Raw genomic sequence first — 18,767 nt, 5'->3', positions numbered from 1 at the left:
AGTGCATACCCTGGCTCATATTGCTCTCCATACTTCAAATTGTCTTTACTTCCTCTTTGTCTTACAATTGTCTTCCTCTAGTCTTACAATTGAGGTCCACATCCTATCTATCACCTTTTCTCTGACTTCATTTTAGAATCTGGTCTCCAGTACTATTCAGGACTAATACATCGTCTATACTTATAACAGTACAGTTTAATCTATAGAGGGAGCTCCTGTAAACTACCAGGTCCCAAAGGGGAAAGACCCTAAGTAATGTGCATATCTTCTCTTAGTGCTTTACTTTACACAGAAGATGGGCCGAAACAATAAAAGACAATAAAACACAGGGTCTTAAAAAAAAAAAAACAACAGGGCTTAACTAAACATATAGCTCTAAAATGGTAAACCGAAGATAATGAAAAACATGCCTATTTTAAAATTAATTAGAGAAAAATAAAATAAAATAAAATTAATTAGAGGTGCCAAAGCTACAAAACTCAGAACTGGAAAAAGAATGAACAGATTCAAGGTGGAAGGGTCATCACTAATGAAGAATATTCACCTCATTTCTTCTACTTTCCAAACATGGCCTGTGACACAGCCATCACGAAAAGAAAGCTAACAGGGAGTAACCAGACAAGCCAGCTCTCCAGGCTGGTCATCTTATCGTTATTAGGCAGGGCAATAAAAATAGCTCTGCTTCTAGAAAAGCACAGCAACGTGATGCAATGTGGCAAAAACAAATTGTTTTCTGTTCAAGAGATCAGCTACCACCATCATGTTAACATCGCTATGTAAGTATTAAAACTTCTATAATTGGCAAAATGTTAAATCTCTATAGCAACAGCTCACCTGTCTCTGTCAGGGAGTAATAAATATACTACGGAATTTTAAGCTACTTAGGTTAGGGAAATTGGATGGAATAATCATGACTGATCAGTTCTTAGCTTTAGAGAACTGTTTTAAGAAAAACCTTTCCATTAAGTGAAGTTTCTCTCTGAAGTTCAGAGCCACGGTATTTCATACTTTATTGTATAAAACGTCAGTGAAAGTGAAGGGAAATAGAAGATAGAACTAAGGAAATAGGAATTTGTGCTCATAGTTCTGTAATTATTTACTCACAGTGTGTCTCTCTTCCTGAGCCCACCTTGAACTCCGAGTTTCAAGATGGAAAAGAAAGCACCTTTTATCCTAGGCATCTAATATAAAAAAGGGACTCCTCTTGGCGTCATTATCACACGGGCATCCTGCTGGTTGTGCTTTGTTCCGTATCATGACACCAGCCTGCTCTTGGTGGGGTCGACACTGACCCAGCTGAAGGAGCCTGCTGTATACACCAGACCCGGAATCAGTGCTGGAGCACAGTGGCTCCCCTCTGCTGAGCAGGAAAGAAGACAGCATAAACTCTATGGGAGTACTTAGGAGGCATTTTGTGGAGTAGCCTTAGTGGTGGTAAATGTCTTACCTTTACCATAAAGTGAAAACCAAACAAGCAAAATGAAAAGTCAAAGGAACCTTTTTAGTTATTATTTAACAAAACCCTTTAACATTTTACCTGAAATAGAGGAAAAGATCTGATTTAAAGTGAAAAGCCACAGGCACAGGATCAATTAGAGACAGTCCAGCAATTTCAAAACGAGTTAATTCTGAAGGACGCCCACAGTTGAGAGCTACTGAATTAAACAAAAATCTACCCAATATATCAAAGATGAAGTTCACCAAAACAAAACAAGAAACAGGATTTGTACAACTTAACACTAGAAAGAGAAATCAAGTTCTCCCTTGTTGAGATGGTAGACGCTTTAGATTCAGTTTAATAGAAGAAAAGCCTGAAACAGGGATTTCTTATAAACTGAGAGAGTACCCTCAGGAGAAAGCGGTAGGAGAGGGAAGGGAGGTAAAACTGGGTTTAGCTGAGGCCAGCCTCTGCCTCTTCCCTGGGGAAGCTATGGAGCCCAACTGCAGCCCTGAGTCAGTGCCACCAAGAGGTAAGGGGGCCGGGTTACTGCAACCCTTGAAAAGCAGTCATTAGCTGAGTGACACACTGGCTGGTTAAGGGAATCCAGAAAGGGCACCAGCAGCATCTACTACAGAAGGTTCCACTGTGTAACAAAATGCATACCAGATTGGTGTAGGCATGTAATTGTCAACAAAACTGACTCGAAGCAAAAACACCATTAGTAGAAATAAAATGACAGAAATTTTAATTCACCAAGATTTATCAATATTAAATATTAAACTTGTTCCCATCTAACAACACAGATATTCAAAAACACATAAAAGTGATAGTAATGAGGAGAAATAGATGAATCCAACTTCACAGGGGCATGTTGTTGTAAACCTTCTGCCAGAAACTGACACATCAAGACAAAAATCAGCAAGTACACACAAGCTTTTAATTCAATATACAAGAACTACTAGACTACACTGGAAAGTATCGTGGTACACTGGAGAAGACACTTTCTCTTCCAGCATTCACAAAACTTTCTTTTTAAAATAAATGTATACTAGGAAATGTCTCATATTTTTAAAATTATTATGCATTCCACATTTATGAACCATGAACAAATTAGAAATAAAAACCTGAATTTTTTAATGTATTAGGAAATTTGAAAACACTACAAATAACCCATAGATTAAACCATAATAATAATGAAAAAAAAAAACTTAGAACTGAATACCAAAAAAATTACACAGCAAGGTTTGTGGAATATACCTAAAAAGAGAATTTAAGCAATGTCCCTAGTCTTAAGTGCTTATATTAGGAAAAGAAGAATAAAATTAATTGGTTAACATATATCTTAGATTAAAATAAATTTCAGTAAAATCAAAGGAAGGAAAATAAACTCATAAACAAAAATAAAGTACAAGGAAACAGACGAATAGATCAGCAAAGTAAAAGTCCTCTTTGAGGACTAATAAAGTTAACAGGGGCTTCTCCGGTGGCTCAGTGCTACAGAACCTGCCTGCCAATGTGGGAGACACAGGTTCGATCCCTAGGATGGGAAAATCCCTGGAGAAGGAAATGGGAACTCACTCCAGTATTCCTGCCTAGAAAGTCCCATGGACAGAGGAGCCTGATGGGCTACAGTCCATGGGGTCACCAGTCAGACATGATATAGCAACTAAAAAACAAAGTTAACAAACCTCTGGGAAGATTGTTCAAAAAAGAAGAGAAGGAATAAATGAACAATTTTAGGAAGGAAAAAGAAAAATATCACAAATGCAGGAGAGAAAAAAAAGATTATGACGACAACAAATTTGAAGAGCAGATGAGAAAGATCAATTCCTAAAACAATATATATAACAAAAACTGATTCAAAGTATGATAAATAGAAAACCTCAACAGTATGAAATCAGTTAAAGAAGCTGAAAGTTATTTTTAAATCTTCCAAACACATACACACATACAGACACACCCCACAAAGGGTTTTATAGTATTCTACCAAATATTTAAGGTACTGATCTAACACAAACTCTAGAAATTAGAAAAAGAATGCTTTCCAACTCATTTTATGAGACTAATATAAGTATAATGTATATAAGTGTAATGTAGTAGGTTAGAGGCCACGATCCACACTGGACTACCAGAAAGTGAAAGTGAAGTCGTTCAGTCTTGACTCTTTGTGACCCATGGACTGTAGCCTACCAGAATCCTCCGTCCATGGGATTTTCCAGGCAAGAGTACTGGAGTGGGCTGCCGTTTCCTTCTCCAGGGGATCTTCCCAACCCAGGGATCAAACCTGAGTCTTCCACATTCAATCTTAATATCTGTATCAATTAATATCTATGTGACCGTGGGCAAGTTTCTTGTTTTACTTCAGTTTCCTCACATGTAAGTTGGGAATAACAGAATTAACTACTTATGGATTTGCTAATATATAAAATGTTAAAACAGTGCCTGGAATGCTGTACCTTAGGTATTTGCTAGTCATTACTATATAATTACTGGTAATATACCCCGATATCAAAACCAGACAAGATAGTAGTGAAAAATTATAAGTTCAACAACCTGGTTCAAGTTCCAGTATATTAACTGTGAATAACTGCATAAAGCACAAATTTGCTGCTAGCTCTTCAGTCTACAAATTACTACATGAATAACAGTTTGTGCGTCAAGATTAGTGACCTATCACGTCACAAAGCCCGTTAGTGACTTGTGACTGAGCATCTGTTATTCAGTTCAAGCATAAACGTGTGTTGCCTCGTCTACCAGTGATAAACCCATGTGACGTTTTACAAAAAAGGTAGCTTTAAAAGGGAACTGGTCAAAATGAAAGTGTAGCAAAGAACTAAAGAAGAGTAACATTGGAAGTGAAATTCAAATTGAATGTGAATGGCGTTACAGAAGCAACAGCTTCACTGTGGGAATGCAGACTCTACAGCCACTCCAGAGTCGGTACATGCAGTCAGAGGAACTCAGTAAAGGTGAGTTCATCTATGTATTTTGGTGAAAAAGATGAGGATGTCCAAGAGGAAGTGACACAGGCAAGATATTTCACATTAAAACAATTCTCAAAGGCACACTGTGACATTGAAAACACAAAGCAAACAATGTGGGAAGCTGAGCCAAACTTAGAAACCAGGATGACAATTTGCCAAGGCAGAGAGAAGAGGCCCATTCCACGTCATATCACAAAAAGAGAACAACTCTTGATAAGCTTTTTACTATGAAAGAAAACATTTTAATTCTCAATGTTTCTAATGTTTTAAATTACACTGTACTATATATTCATTTTCCTTTTTTTTCCATTTCCCTATGCTTTTATAACAGGAAACAAGAGAAGTTTCTTAAGTTCACAATAATTTTTCACACAGATTTTTTTTTTTGCCTGTTGCATGGCACACAGGGATCTTGGTTTCCTAACCAGGTGCCCCATCTAGCGGAAGGGCAGAATCTTAACCACTTGGACCACCGGGGAAGTCCCTCCCATTGATTATTAATACTTTGCACAGTTTCACCCTGCATGGCCATTTTTATAGTCTTGAACTACTGTGCTAAAGCAAGGTCCTCAACAACTAACTGTGCATAGCCAGAACTGCCTGTACTCCACACTGCCATTACAGTATGAAAGCTTCAGAAGACAATAAAGAAATGAGAGTGTCTCTGTTACATTAAATTTTACTTATGGACACAAACTCAAATGTGTTCACTTGTCATGAAATATTTTTCTTTTAATTTTCTGTCAATTATTTTTAAATGTAGAAGCCATTCTTAGCTCAGGGATTATATTAAAATAGGCAAAGCAAACTTCCTGGTGGTCCAATGGTTAAGATTCTCCTGCCAACACAGAGGACACAGGTTTGATCCCTGGATTGGAAAGATTTCACATGCCTCAGAGCAATGAAGCCTGTTGCCCAGTCCAAGCTCGCTCTGCTTACCGCACAACAGGCCAATGAATCTAAGAGACAAGTTGTTCAGGCAAGGAATATGATTTTATTCAGAAAGCAGACTGCTTAAGAAGATGGCAGACTAATGTCTCAAAACAACCATCTTTTATAAACCAGCCAGGTTCTTTTATAAACCCAGAGATAGAAACAATGAGGAACTAAAGTCAAAAGCCAGAAAAGAGATGGTGAGGCAGTGAGGAAGGTCACAAAAATCACTAACCATAAAAGGCTAAAAATGATAACCTGGATAATATCAAAGGCAAGAATTTATATCCACCCAAATATACCATTAAGAAAGTGAAAGCAAACCAGAGCTGACAATATCCACAGTATGTAAAAAGAAAGCACCCATATATGGGATATATAAAGATTTTCTACAAATGAAAAGCACAACAAAATAGAACAGCTAACTAGTTGACTCATTGGAGAAGACTTTGATGCTGGGAGGGACTGGGGGCAGGAGAAGGGGATGACCGAGGATGAGATGGCTGGATGGCATCACTGACTCAATGGACGCAACTCTGAGTGAACTCTGGGAGTTGGTGATGGACAGGGAGGCCTGGCGTGCTGCGATTCATGGGGTCGAAAAGAGTCGGACACAACTGAGCGACTGAACTGAACTGAATCCAAAAATTCAATACAAAAAAAAAAAAGTGCTTACTTTCACTAATCAACAGGGACAGGTAACTTAAAAACTATTCTGAGATTCAGTAAATACCTGCCAGAGTTGCTAAAATGAAAAAGTCAGACAATATCAAGCATTAGGAAGAATGAGCAGCAACTGGACCTCCCCTGCACTGCTATAAATTGATACAATCATTTTAAACACCAGCATGTCATTGTTTATAAGAATTTGTATACACCCTTAGACCCAGGCTTTCTAGTTCTAGACTTGTATCTTAGATAAGCTCATGGATCCATGTTCAAGAATGTCAAAGCAATATTATTCACAATAGCAATAACATCATAACAACCCAAATATACATCAACAGATACAGAGAATAAAATAAATACAGCACTGAAAATGAATTAATTAGAGAAATACACATCAACATGGATGAATTTCAACACAGTGTTAACAGAGTCCTACATCTGTACACAAACATTAAACACAACAAAAGGCACAAATTCAGAACAGTGATACTCTGGTGGGAAAAAAAATTAAAAGGGAAGAAACAAGAGATTTAGAAAAGTACAATTTTGTAAGCTGGCTGGTAGAGGCATAAATGTTTACCTTTTTATTATCTTTAAACGTTGTACATTTTACACACCAAAAGGTATATATAATGTATCACAGCATAAAAGGGGGATGCAGAAGACAGAGATGATGGAGGGAGTAGAAAGACAGGACAGAAGGGGAAAAGGAGAAAGAAAGAAAATTCCCCCAAACAATATCTACCAAGTTACGAGAAACAGCAGCAACTAGAATGCTAGAAATGCTAGGATGCAAGAAAGCAATGGGGAGATGGCTTTAAAAGTGAGAAGTTATTTTGAACCTAGAGTTTTATACTCAACCCATTTATGGAATCAGAACCAGAGCAGGAAATTCAAACATGCAATAAATTTTTTAAAAAAAGTTTATTTTCCAGACATCCTTCCTAAAAATGAACTTTCGGCACAGAGTCTAGGAAAAATGACAAATGAACGCAGCATCCGAGGAAAGCCACAGTATCCGAATAATAGTACAATTAACCTGTGAGACATGAAAAGAAATCCCAGGACAATGGTTATGCCTAGAACATGGAAACAACTCTGTCTAAAATCAATCTTTCCAAAAACAGTATAATTTTTAAAGGCTAAAAGACTTAGATATATGGTACATATTCTTCTGCCTTCAAGGGAAAAAAAGGCCAACTGCAGTGGGGGTTGAGGGGTAATTTATCAGAGGGAGAACTATACAAGAGAAGTATTGATTCAAATTATTTCAAACTGAACTGTGGCATTATTTTGAGCTAATTATACGTTTTAAAGAGCTTCCCTGGAGGCTCAGATGATAAAACGTCTGCCCGAAATGCGGGAGACCAGAGTTCAATCCCTGGGTTGTGAAGATCCCTTGGAGAAGGAAATGGCAACCCATTCCAGTACTCTTGCCTGGAAAATTCCATGGACTAAGGAGCCTGATAGGCTACAGTCCATGGGGTTGCAAAGAGTCAAACGTGACTGAGCGACTTCACTTTCAAACATTTTAAGGGAAAATTGTATTTAATACTTAGGCTTAAAACATTCTCATAAGATTTACTAACAGAGGACATATTTATGAGGAAAGATACATTTTGCCCTTAAGTACAAAAGTGAATGGGGGTTTCCCAAGGTGGCTCAGTGGTAAGGAATCCACCTGCCAATGCAGGAGACTCAGGGGATGCCAGTTCAATCCCTGGGTTGGAAAGGGCAACCCACTCCAGTATTACTGCCTGGAAAATTCCAGACACAGGAGTTTGGCGAGCTATAGTCCATGAGGTCGCAAAGAGTTGGACAGGACTGAGTGACTGAGAATGTACAGAAGCGTATATGTAATGGATCACGGAAAGAAGGGGGTGGGATAACTATAACAGCAGCTGAAATGAAAGCTGAAAGGCTTCTGCTGACTCTCTAAGTTTAATCTCAAGTGGGCAGAAGGCAAAGAGAACTTTGCCTCCTCGCTGGAATGTGCTTCTCTATTGGTCTGCAAGCCTGCATGTGCTGACCTTTAAAAAAACGGGATAAGGTTTCTCTGTTTTCCCTTCTGCTGGTGGGCTGACAGACTGACCATGAGTGGACAATGACTTGGTGGCTCTGGGGCTGACAATGTTCAATATTCTGGTGTATTTCTTGAATAAGCAATGGGAGATGTTTGCCATAGATGCATTTTTTAATCCTTCAAAAATAAACAAGGCATAATGAAGTTTTCAAGAAGTTTAAACCAGTAATGAAATTATAAAAGAAAATAACATGATATAACCATCCTGGGGTAAAAAAAACAAAAAAACAACAAATGTCTTAAATATATCAAATACCAAAGAGTTTATAAACTACAAGAACAAAGACTTTCAAACTAAATTTCTTCTAAGAAATCTGGAAGTAAATTCTGAATGACCAAAGGTACAAAAATAACATGCAATAAGAGAAACATTTCTGTGGTACAGAATCCAAGAATGCACAAACTGAATGGGAGTATGAGATGCTCAATGCTCAACCAATCTGCTTTCTTCTTCCTGGGCACTCAGAACTAACATCTCCCACCTCCACTAAAGTGACAAGGTAGACTATGTGACTGCGTTCTAGCTAGCAAGATTCCAGCTAAAGTAATATTTGTTGTTGTTCAGTTGCTAAGTCCTGTCCGACTCTATGCAACTGCATGTACTACAACAAGCTAGGTCTCCCCGTCCCTCACTATCTCCCAGAGTTTGCCCAAGTTAATGTCCACTGAATCAGTGATACTATCCAACTATCTCATCCTCTGCAATCATCTTCTCCTTTTGCCTTGGATCTTTCCCAGCATCAGGGTTTTTTCCAATGACTCTGCTCTATGCATCGGTAGACAAAGTATCTGGAGCTTCAGCTTCAGCATCAGTCCTTCCGAGGAATATTCACGGTTGATTTCCTTTAGGACTGACTGGTTTGATCTCTTTGCTATCCAATAGACTCTTAACAATCATCTCCAGGACCACAACTTGAAAGCATCAGTTCAACTGGCACTCAGTCTTCCTTATGGTCCAACTCTCACATCTTGTACATACAAATGGAAAAACTATAGCTTTGACTATACGCACCTTTGTAAGCAAAATGATGTCTTTGCTTTTGAAAATGCTAAGTCTGCCATAGTTTTGTTTTCAAGGAGCAAGTGTCTTTTAATTTGATGGATGCAGTCACTGTCTGCAGTGATTTTGGAGTCCAAGAAAACAAAGTCTGTCACTGTTTTCACTTTTTCCCCTTCTACTTGCCATGAAGTGATGGGATCAGATGCCATATCTTTGTTTTTTTCAATGTTGAGTTTTAAGCCAACTTTTTCACTGTCCTCTTTCACCCTCATCAAGAGGCTCGTTAGTTCCTTTTTGCTTTCTGCCATTAGGGTGGTGTCATCTGCATATCTGAAGTTGTTGATATTTCTCCCAGCAATCTTGATTTCAGTTTGTGATTCATCCAGCCCAGCATTTCACATGATGTATTCCACATGTAAGTTAAATAAGCAGGGTGACAATATACAGCCTTGACATACTTCTTTCCCAATTTTGAAGAGGTGAGTTGTTCCATGTCTGCTTCTAACTGTTGCTTCTTGACCTGCATATAGATTTCTCAGGAGGCAAGTCAGGTGGTCTGGTATTCCCATCTCTTAAAGAATTTTCCACAGTTTGCTGTGATCCACAGTTTGCTGTGATCCATAGTCAAAGGCATTGGCATAATCAATAAAGCAGAAGTAGATGTTTTTCTGGTATTCTCTTGTTTTTTTGATGATCCAATGGATATTGGCAATTTGATCTCTGGTTCCTCTGCCTTTTCTAAATCCAGCTTGAACATCTGGAAGGTCACAGTTCATATACTGTTGAAGCTTGGCTTAGAGAATTTTGAGCATTACTTTGCTAGCGTGTGAGATGAGTGCAATTGTGCAGTAGTTTGAGCATGACCTTTTCCAGTCCTGTGGCCACTGCTGAGTTTTCCAAATTTGCTGGCATATTGTGTGCAGCACTTTCACATTATCATCTTTTAGGATCTGAAACAGCTCAACTGGAATTCCATCACCTCCACTAGCTTTGTTTCGTAGTGAGGCTTTCTAAGGCCCACTTGACTTCACATTCCAGGATGTCTGGCTCTGGGTCAGTGACCACACCATCACGGTTATCTGGGTCATGAAGATCTTTTTGTATAGTCCTTCTGTGTATTCTTGCCACCTCTTCTTAACATCTTCTGCTTCTGTTAGGTCCATACCATTTGTCTTTTATTGAGCCCCTCTTTGCGTGAAATGTTCCCTTGGTATCTCTAATTTTCTTAACGAGATCTCTAGTCTTTCCCATTCTGTTATTTTCCTCTATTTTTTTGCATTGATCACTAAGGAAAGCTTTCTTATCTCTCCTTGCTATTCTTTGGAACTCTGCATTCAAATAGGTATATCTTTCCTTTTCTCCTTTGCCTTTAGCTTCTCTTCTTTTCTCAGCTATTTGTAAGGCCTCCTCAGACAACCATTTTGCCTTTTTTGCATTTCTTTTTCTTAGGGATGGTCTTGATCATTGCCTCCTGTATAATGCCATGAACTTCCATCCATAGTTCTTCAGGCAGTCTGTCTACCAGATCTAATCCCTTGAAACTATTTGTTGGAGTATGTCAAGGCTGTATATTGTTAGCCTGCTTATTTAACTTATATGTAGAGTACTTCATGGGAAATGCCGGGCTGGATGAAGCACAAGGCGGAATCAAGATTGCCAGGAGAAATATCAACAACCTCAGATGCACAGATGACACCACCTTTATGGCAGAAAGCAAAGAAGAACTAAAGACCCTCTAGATGAAAGTGAAAGAGGAGAGTGAAAAAGCTCATTTAAAACTCAACATTCAAAAAACAAACATCATGGCCTCTGGTTCCATCACTTCATGGCAAATATATGGGGAAACAATGCAAACACTGACAAACTTTATTTGGGGGGCTTCAAAATCACTACAGATGGTGACTATAACCATGAAATTAAAAGCCGCTTGCTCCTTGGAAGAAAAGCTATGACCAACCTAGACAGTGTATTAAAAAGCAGAGACATTACTCTGCCAACAGAGGTCTGTCTAGTCAAAGCTATGATTTTCCCAATAGTCATGTATGGATGTTAGAGTTGGACCATAAAGAAAGCTGAGCACCAAAGAATTGATGCTTTTGAACTGAGGTGTTGGAGAAGGCTCTTGACAGTTCCTTGGACTGCAAGGAGATCCAACAAGTCCATCCTAAAGGAAATCAGTCCTGAATATTCATTGGAAGGACTGATACTGAAGGTGAAACTCCAATACTTCGGCCACCTGATGCAAAGAACTGACTCACTGGAAAAGACCCTGATGCTGGGAAAGACTGAAGGCAGGAAGAGAAGTGGATGACAGAGGATGAGATGGTTGGATGGCATTACCAACTCAATGGACATGAGCTTGAGCAAGTTCCAGGAGTTGATGATGGACACGGAAGCCTGGCATGCTGCAGTCCATGCGACTGCAAAGAGTTGGACATGACTGAGCAACTGAACTGAACTGAAAGTACTGAAATGCTAGATATATTATAGTGAAGTGAAATCACTCAGTTGTGTCCAGCTCTTTTTGACCCCGTGGACTGTAGCCTACCAGGCTTCTCTGTCCATGGGATTCTCTAGGCAAGAATACTGGAGTGGGTTACCATTTCCTTCTCCAGGGGATCTTCCCTACCCAGGGATCGAACCTGGGGTCTCCTGCATTGGAGGCAGAAGCTTTAACCTCTGAGCCACCAGGCATTAATTAACCTAATACAGGGATTTTATTAATAGATATCAAAAATCTCAGAGGTATCCATCCCAAATACTATGATTGACACTAGCTCTCACATCTGACCTGTATCTTTAAAAATACTGCAGAATTATCTAAAACTCTGTATACCACAACAGACAAATAAATTACATAAATTTTACCTAATTTGTTACTCTTATTATCTCCTTATTTTCTGTGAAGTAATTTTAATGTATTATGTGAAAATAGTATTTGTGGTCTTTTCTATGAAGAGTAACTAACATGGGCACTAGGTCCATGGTCAAATACATAGCTTCAGGTTATGTGTTTATTTCTACAAGAAAACAAAATAAAGCTTTTAATAGTATCTCAAGTCAAATTTTCTTTAAAAAACAAAATACCAAAATTTGATACAATGAGTAAAAACTAGATGTCTTAAGTTTGTAAAACTTCACAGGATATTAAGTTTAAATACTGTACTCCTGTAGTTTTATAAAATTATATACACGTTACTGACGTTTTCAAAAGCACTAAATGTAGACCATTTATGATTTTCATTATCAAACTTAATTTTAAGCTTCCCAGATTGCTCGTTTGTCATATGAAAATTTTGGGAAATGTCCAACAACTTCGTTAAAGTGAAGATTTAATTCCCGATAGACAGTGATGTTGGTTTAGCTGCTAAGTCATGTCTAACTCTTGTGACCACATGGATTGTAGCCCACCAGGCTCCTTTGTCCATGTGCATTACTAGGCAAGAATGCTGGAGTGCCTTGCCATTTCCTTCTCCATCAAGTCAAATTTAAAATAATTCACCACTGGCAGATCATCTGGAATCTTTTTACCTCTGCCATAAACTAGATATAAGATCTTGGGCAAATCACCTCACTTTATTTATAAAAAGAATTATCCAGAAGTCCTTTTTAAGTCTACCATGATCTCATTCTATTCAGGTCAACAAAATGTATTGAATATTTATTAAGTGGAATCACATAAAATTACTGATATTTGTTTTTAACATAGAAAACCTTCATTTTTGTGAGGCTTGACCTATACTAAGTGCTACCCACTGTGTTTAAAATATACTAATTGTTTTATGCATGTACACCAATGTACTTCCTTAGGGGGAAAAAAAAAACACTATTATGCTGATTTAGGGGCTCCTGGACATGGAGCAACAGATTGGTCCCAAATAGGAAAAGGAATACGTCAAGGCTGTATATTATCACGCTGCTTATTTAACTTCTATACAGAGTACATCATGAGAAACGTTGGGCTGGAAGAAGCACAAGCTGGAATCAAGATTGCCGTGAGAAATATCAATAACCTCCGATATGCAGATGACACCACCCTTATGGCAGAAAATGAAGAGGAACTAAAAAGCCTCTTGATGAAAGTGAAAGAGGAGAGTGAAAAAGTTGGCTTAAAGCTCAGCATTCAGAAAACGAAGGTCATGGCATCTGGTCCCATCACTTCATGGGAAATACATGGAGAAACAGTGGAAACAGTGTCAGACTTTATTTTGGGGGGCTCCAAAATCACTGCAGATTGTGATTGCAGCCATGAAATTAAAAGACGCTTACTTCTTGGAAGAAAAGTTATGACCAACCTAGATAGTACATTCAAAAGCAGAGACATTACTTTGCCGACTAAGGCCCGTCTAGTCAAGGGTGTGGTTTTTCTAGTGGTCATGTATGGATGTGAGAGTTGGACTGTGAAGAAAGCTTAGTGTGGAAGAAGAATTGATGCTTTTGAACTGTGGTGTTGGAGAAGACTTTTGAGAGTCCTTTGGACTGCAAGGAGATCCAACCAGTCCATTCTAAAGGAGATCAGTCCTGGGTGTTCATTGGAAGGAATGATGTTAAAGCTGAAACTTCAATACTTTGGCCACCTCATGCGAAGAGTTGACTCACTGGAAAAGATTCTGATGCTGGGAGGGATTGGGGGCAGGAGGAGAAGGGGACAACCAAGGGTGAGATGGCTAGATGGCATCACTGACTCGATGGACGTGAATCTGAGTGAACTCCGGGAGTTGGTGATGGACAGGGAGGCCTGGCGTGCTGTGATTCATGGGGTCGCAAAGAGTCGGACATGACTGAGCGATTGAACTGAACTGACTGAACTGACTGCTGTCATTAGAGCTAAAGAGCAAAGTCTACACATGTGAAAAGAAAAACCTCTTATATATTCTCTTCTGAATTCTTATAGCTTCTGCTATTTACAAAGAAGCTACATAATTTTCATTAATTAGTATACTGCATTAGAATACTAATTCAAATGTTTTGGCCAAAATTGCTTCAGTAACTGTATAAACATAAATCCCACTTGTCTGTTACTCCACTAGTTTAGACTTTTACTTAAAATTTAGGGTTAAGTTTGTCTGGTGAAGTTCACAGAAGATTAATTTACCTGTAAATAACCATTTACAGGTAAATCATGAATGCTCATTTACACCCAATCAAATCAATGCTGCTGCTGCTGCTAAGTCGCTTCAGTGTCTGACTCTGTGCGACCCCATAGACGGCAGCCCATCAGGCTCCCCCGTCCCTGGGATTCTCCAGGCAAGAACACTGGAGTGGGTTGCCATTTCCTTCTCTAATGAAAGGAAGTCAACTTTTCCTTCTCTAACGCATGAAAGTGAAAAGTGAAAGGGAAGTCAACTTTTCGCGATCCCATGGACTGCAGCCTACCAGGCTCCTCTGTCCATGGGATTTTGCAGCCAAGAGTACTGGAGTGGGGTGACATCACCTTCTCCAAATCAAATCAAAGGGGTCTCTAAAAACTTCGGCAATCTATACAAAATAGGAATTTAGACTAGGCCATCAGAATAGAAGTATGTTTGTTACCAAATTACCTAACAATAAGATACTTTATTCCAAAGACAATGCCCAGAGCCAAATGAACATATTGTTATAAAAATGCTACAGCTGATCTATCAAGTGAATATTATTATTCTCAGAGTACATGAAAAATTTATATTTCCTTTGTCTTTAAAAAAGAATCTAAATCTTCCTTCCTGATAAAAAGCAGTCTGAGGTCAAAAGAGAAGGTAACAATAGTCTTTTCTTATCTCTGTAGACTAAATTCCAGAATTTAGTTTTTCAGATTTCAATATTGCTGTTAATGAGGATGTCATTATGCAATTTTAAGCAGTGAACATCAAATACATAATTACTCCAAACTGCCACCATCTGATTAGCTTTAACTAATGAAACAAATCAAACTAAAGAAATTATACTATGTTCTTCATAACTAAGAAAACACTGTCCACTGTCAGTTTTACCATAGCCCCCAAAAGGCCCACGCACCAATACAGCTATCAATACAGGTTTTCTCATTAGAATCAATTTATCTGAAGAAAGAGAAACATTAACATGTATCATTACATGTGCACAACTGCCAGATACCGACTGGAGGCAGCAAGGAAAGCAGGCAAGAATCCTCTGTAGTCTACGTGTGTGCATGCTAAGTTGCTTCAGTTGTGCCCAACTCTAGCCTATGGACTGTAGCCCATCAGGTTCCTCTGTCCATGGGATTTTCCAGGCACCACCTGGGAAGCCCCTGTAGTCTATAAGAAACTACTTTTGGAGAAAACATTAACGATCCCTCTATTCCTAAACTGCTTATACTGATAAACCTGTACGGTCATTGTAGAGTTCAAGTGAAATACATGCATAAAAACATAAAGAGTAAAAGGGAATTCTTAAATTATCAAGCTTACTCTCATACTGTACAACTAGTGAGATCCAAAGAGGATTCCCTCTGCCCAAAGGCATCCAGCTAATTAATGGGAAAGCGACACTCAGAACCAAGGTCTTACAACTGCACCCAGCCTGAAATTCTCTCCCCAGGGAGCATACTCAATGAACCTGTAAGAGATGCCCTAGTTCAGGGGTCATAAAGCAGTTATCCTAGGTCTAACAGGACCCCTTGTGCAGTGACCTACAGAGTGTTTTGGAAAAATTTGTGCCAACATCTCAGAAATCAGAAATTTGTGAATGAAGACACAGATCTATAGCTTCTTTCAAAAGTCAGATCAGACTACTAAACATTCCCACTCAGCAATAATACACAGGAGCTGAGAAGCAACTGCCTTTAGAAGACACCCACTCAAACAGTATTGCAGCATAAGCTTCTTCTATTCACTTTAACTGCCAGGTTGCTCTGAGAGTCTGACTCCTACTCTAGAGTTATTTAAAGCATCATCAATTCTAAACAGCTCCTAACAGTAACAGAATTTCTGCTGTGTTTTAGCAGCTGGGTGTAAGTAAATTACTTACTACATAGGCAAGATGGAAGACGGAGAGGAAAAAAAACACACATAGCATGAAAATGGTGGCAGTTTCTTTAGCGCATATAGCCCAAAGTGTCTTACTTTCCTGGAAGTAAGAATTACTAACTCCTCTTTCAAGAGTTTTAGTCAATGACAGGAAAAGCTGTGTCCTGATACTGCTGCTTTAAGGAAAGAGCAATAATGGTTACTCATATTTCCTAAGGCAGTAATAGTTTTTTTTTTTTAATACAAAGGCTTTCAATTTTATTTTATTTTTAACAAACATACATGGGACTCGATAAAGGTTACTAACTGAATGAGCTCTAACAGACAGGTTCTCTGTGGCTTTGACACACTCAGCTTCTAAATGATCAGCTAGCTAGTTAGGACTGTACACTTGGTACTTTTTGCGGTTGTTCAGTCATTCAATCATGTCCAGCTCTTTGCCACCTCATGGACTGTAGCCCACAAAGCTCCTCTGTCCATGGGATTTCCTAGGCAAGATTATGGGAGTGGGTTGCCATTTCCTTCTCCCTAAGGCAGTAATAGTTTTAAATTCTATATATTATTGCTACAAACCACTAGTTTAATGGCATTCTATATGATACATATTTTAAGATTTAGTACTATATTGAAAAAGGAGGTGGCAGAAAAGAGAGTAGAATGGGAGAAAGAGGTCTATAAATAAGAAACAAGCCTAAATTTTCCCTCATAAATAGGACATTTCCATTCCATTCAAACACAGATAAAGTTTAATTAAAATCCTCAGGGGCATTCCAGAAGTAACCAAACAACAAGCACACGTAGTATACAGGACTTGGTTTCTAATATTTTCTCTTACACAGGAAAACGGGCTCCTTGGAGAAATGACTAATTCTAGGATCAGGACAGAAATTGCACCAGCAAAGTCTGGGACATCTTGTAATGCCAGAAAGGTAGGAAATGCTATTAAAATAGTAATTAATTAATTAATGAAGCAATGTGAAAGGAACACATGGGTTAACTAAAAGCTGAAATAATTTGAGCAACAAAATACTGCATTGGATTGTAACTCAAAACACAAGCATTCATGAATTCATACAGATATAAATAAATGATGATTGAATAAATTAGTGAAAGAGAACAAAATTCTTCTACCACGAAGAATTCCAAAGCATTAGTCTAGACTTTTCAGCTTCGAGGTTGTAGAACTTAACCCTGATTGCTTAAGTGTGGTGGGTCACACAGGGACCTCCTTCCAGAAAAGTACAGCATGAAAATGGAGACAAAAGAGAAGCCTACTCTTGATCTCCTGATACCTAAATCAGGAGATCAAGAGTAACTAACAGCGATGAGTCATGCTGATAGTATGTACCTTTGATACATGATAAGAATGGCATTTTACCTCTATAACCTTCCTCTTGAAAATATAAGCAGTCAAAACATAAAAAAAAAATCAGATAAATCCAGCTGAAGGCATCTACAAAATAACAGACCAGTACACTGCATAAATGTCAAGGTCATGTAAAAAGGTCATAAAAAATTAGGCCTGAGAAACTGTCCCAGCCAAGAGAAGCCTAACAACTAAATGTAATATGGTATCCTGGATAAGACCCAGAAGAGAAAAGGTTTGTTAGATTAAAAAACTAGGAAATCCAAACAATAATAATTAATAATAATGTATTAAAATGTTAATTCATTATAACAAATATACCATACTAATCTAAGATGTTAACAATAGGGAAGATCCTAACAACTTTTCTGTAAATCTAAATCTATTTACTATAGTTTACAAAATTAATTTTATAAATACTTAGATGGTCTTATTTACATAAAAATATTGATGTAATAATTATAAGCTGTCTTTATTTCTGAACATGGCCAAAACGTACACTTCCAAAGTAATCAGGGAGATTGCTCTATGGCTCTAAGCAATCAAGCACTTGAATGGCTAATGCCATTTCAGTATTTTACATTGTTTAAGCACCCAAGTCATGAACTTGGGCCATATTTACAGAAATTCTGAAATACAGAAAAAGATAAACTGCCCACAATATATCCCCTATTGTTCCCATAACAGATATTCAGGAACAGAGCTAAAGAATAGAGAAGTATAGCCCTGCATGATTCACAGTTGGCTGAATTCACAGATGTGGATATGGAGGGCTAGCTATGGAATTTAGCCCTCCAGGGGACTTTGGTATCTGAGGTGGGTCCTCGAACCAATCCCTGGTGAATACAGAGGGACAACTGTATATGATATCCATCTCCAACATTCCAATAACAGTATTTACTTCCAACTGAAATCTGATTGTTGTTGTTCAGTCGCTAAGTTGTGTCCAACTCTTTGTGACCCCATCGACTGCAGCATGCCAGGCTTCCCTGTCCTTCACCACCTTCTGGAGCCTGCTCAAACTCATGTCCATTGAGTCAGTAATGCCATCCAACCATCTCATCCTCTGTCATCCCCATCTCCTCCTGCCTTCAATCTTTCCCAGCATCAGAGTCTTTTCCAATGAATCGGCTCTTCGCATCAGATGGCCAAAGTATTGGAGCTTCAGCATCAGTCCTTCCAATGAATATTCAGGGTTGATTTCCTCTAGGATTGATTGGCTTGATCTCCTTGCAGTCCACGGGACTGTCAAGAGTCTTCTCCAGCACCACAATTCAAAAGCATCAAATATTCACTGCTCAGCCTTCTTCCCTGGTGGCTCAGATG

At 38.5% G+C, this 18,767-nt stretch overlaps 1 protein-coding gene and 1 non-coding gene across 43 annotated transcripts in view; both read right to left on the bottom strand.

Moving 5' to 3' along the window:
• MAP4 (microtubule associated protein 4) overlaps positions 1–18,767 on the bottom strand; it is a 157,793-nt gene that overhangs the window by 103,546 nt on the left and 35,480 nt on the right. The gene's annotated exons all lie outside the window — the stretch shown is intronic.
• Positions 11,732–11,804, bottom strand: TRNAW-CCA (transfer RNA tryptophan (anticodon CCA)). The gene has a single exon. It is a non-coding gene; the product is annotated as a tRNA-Trp (tRNA).

The sequence above is a fragment of the Ovis canadensis genome, chromosome 19 (genome assembly GCF_042477335.2).
Source record: "Ovis canadensis isolate MfBH-ARS-UI-01 breed Bighorn chromosome 19, ARS-UI_OviCan_v2, whole genome shotgun sequence".
Classification (NCBI taxonomy): domain Eukaryota; kingdom Metazoa; phylum Chordata; class Mammalia; order Artiodactyla; family Bovidae; genus Ovis; species Ovis canadensis.
This window is presented reverse-complemented; position numbering and strand designations above follow the sequence as displayed.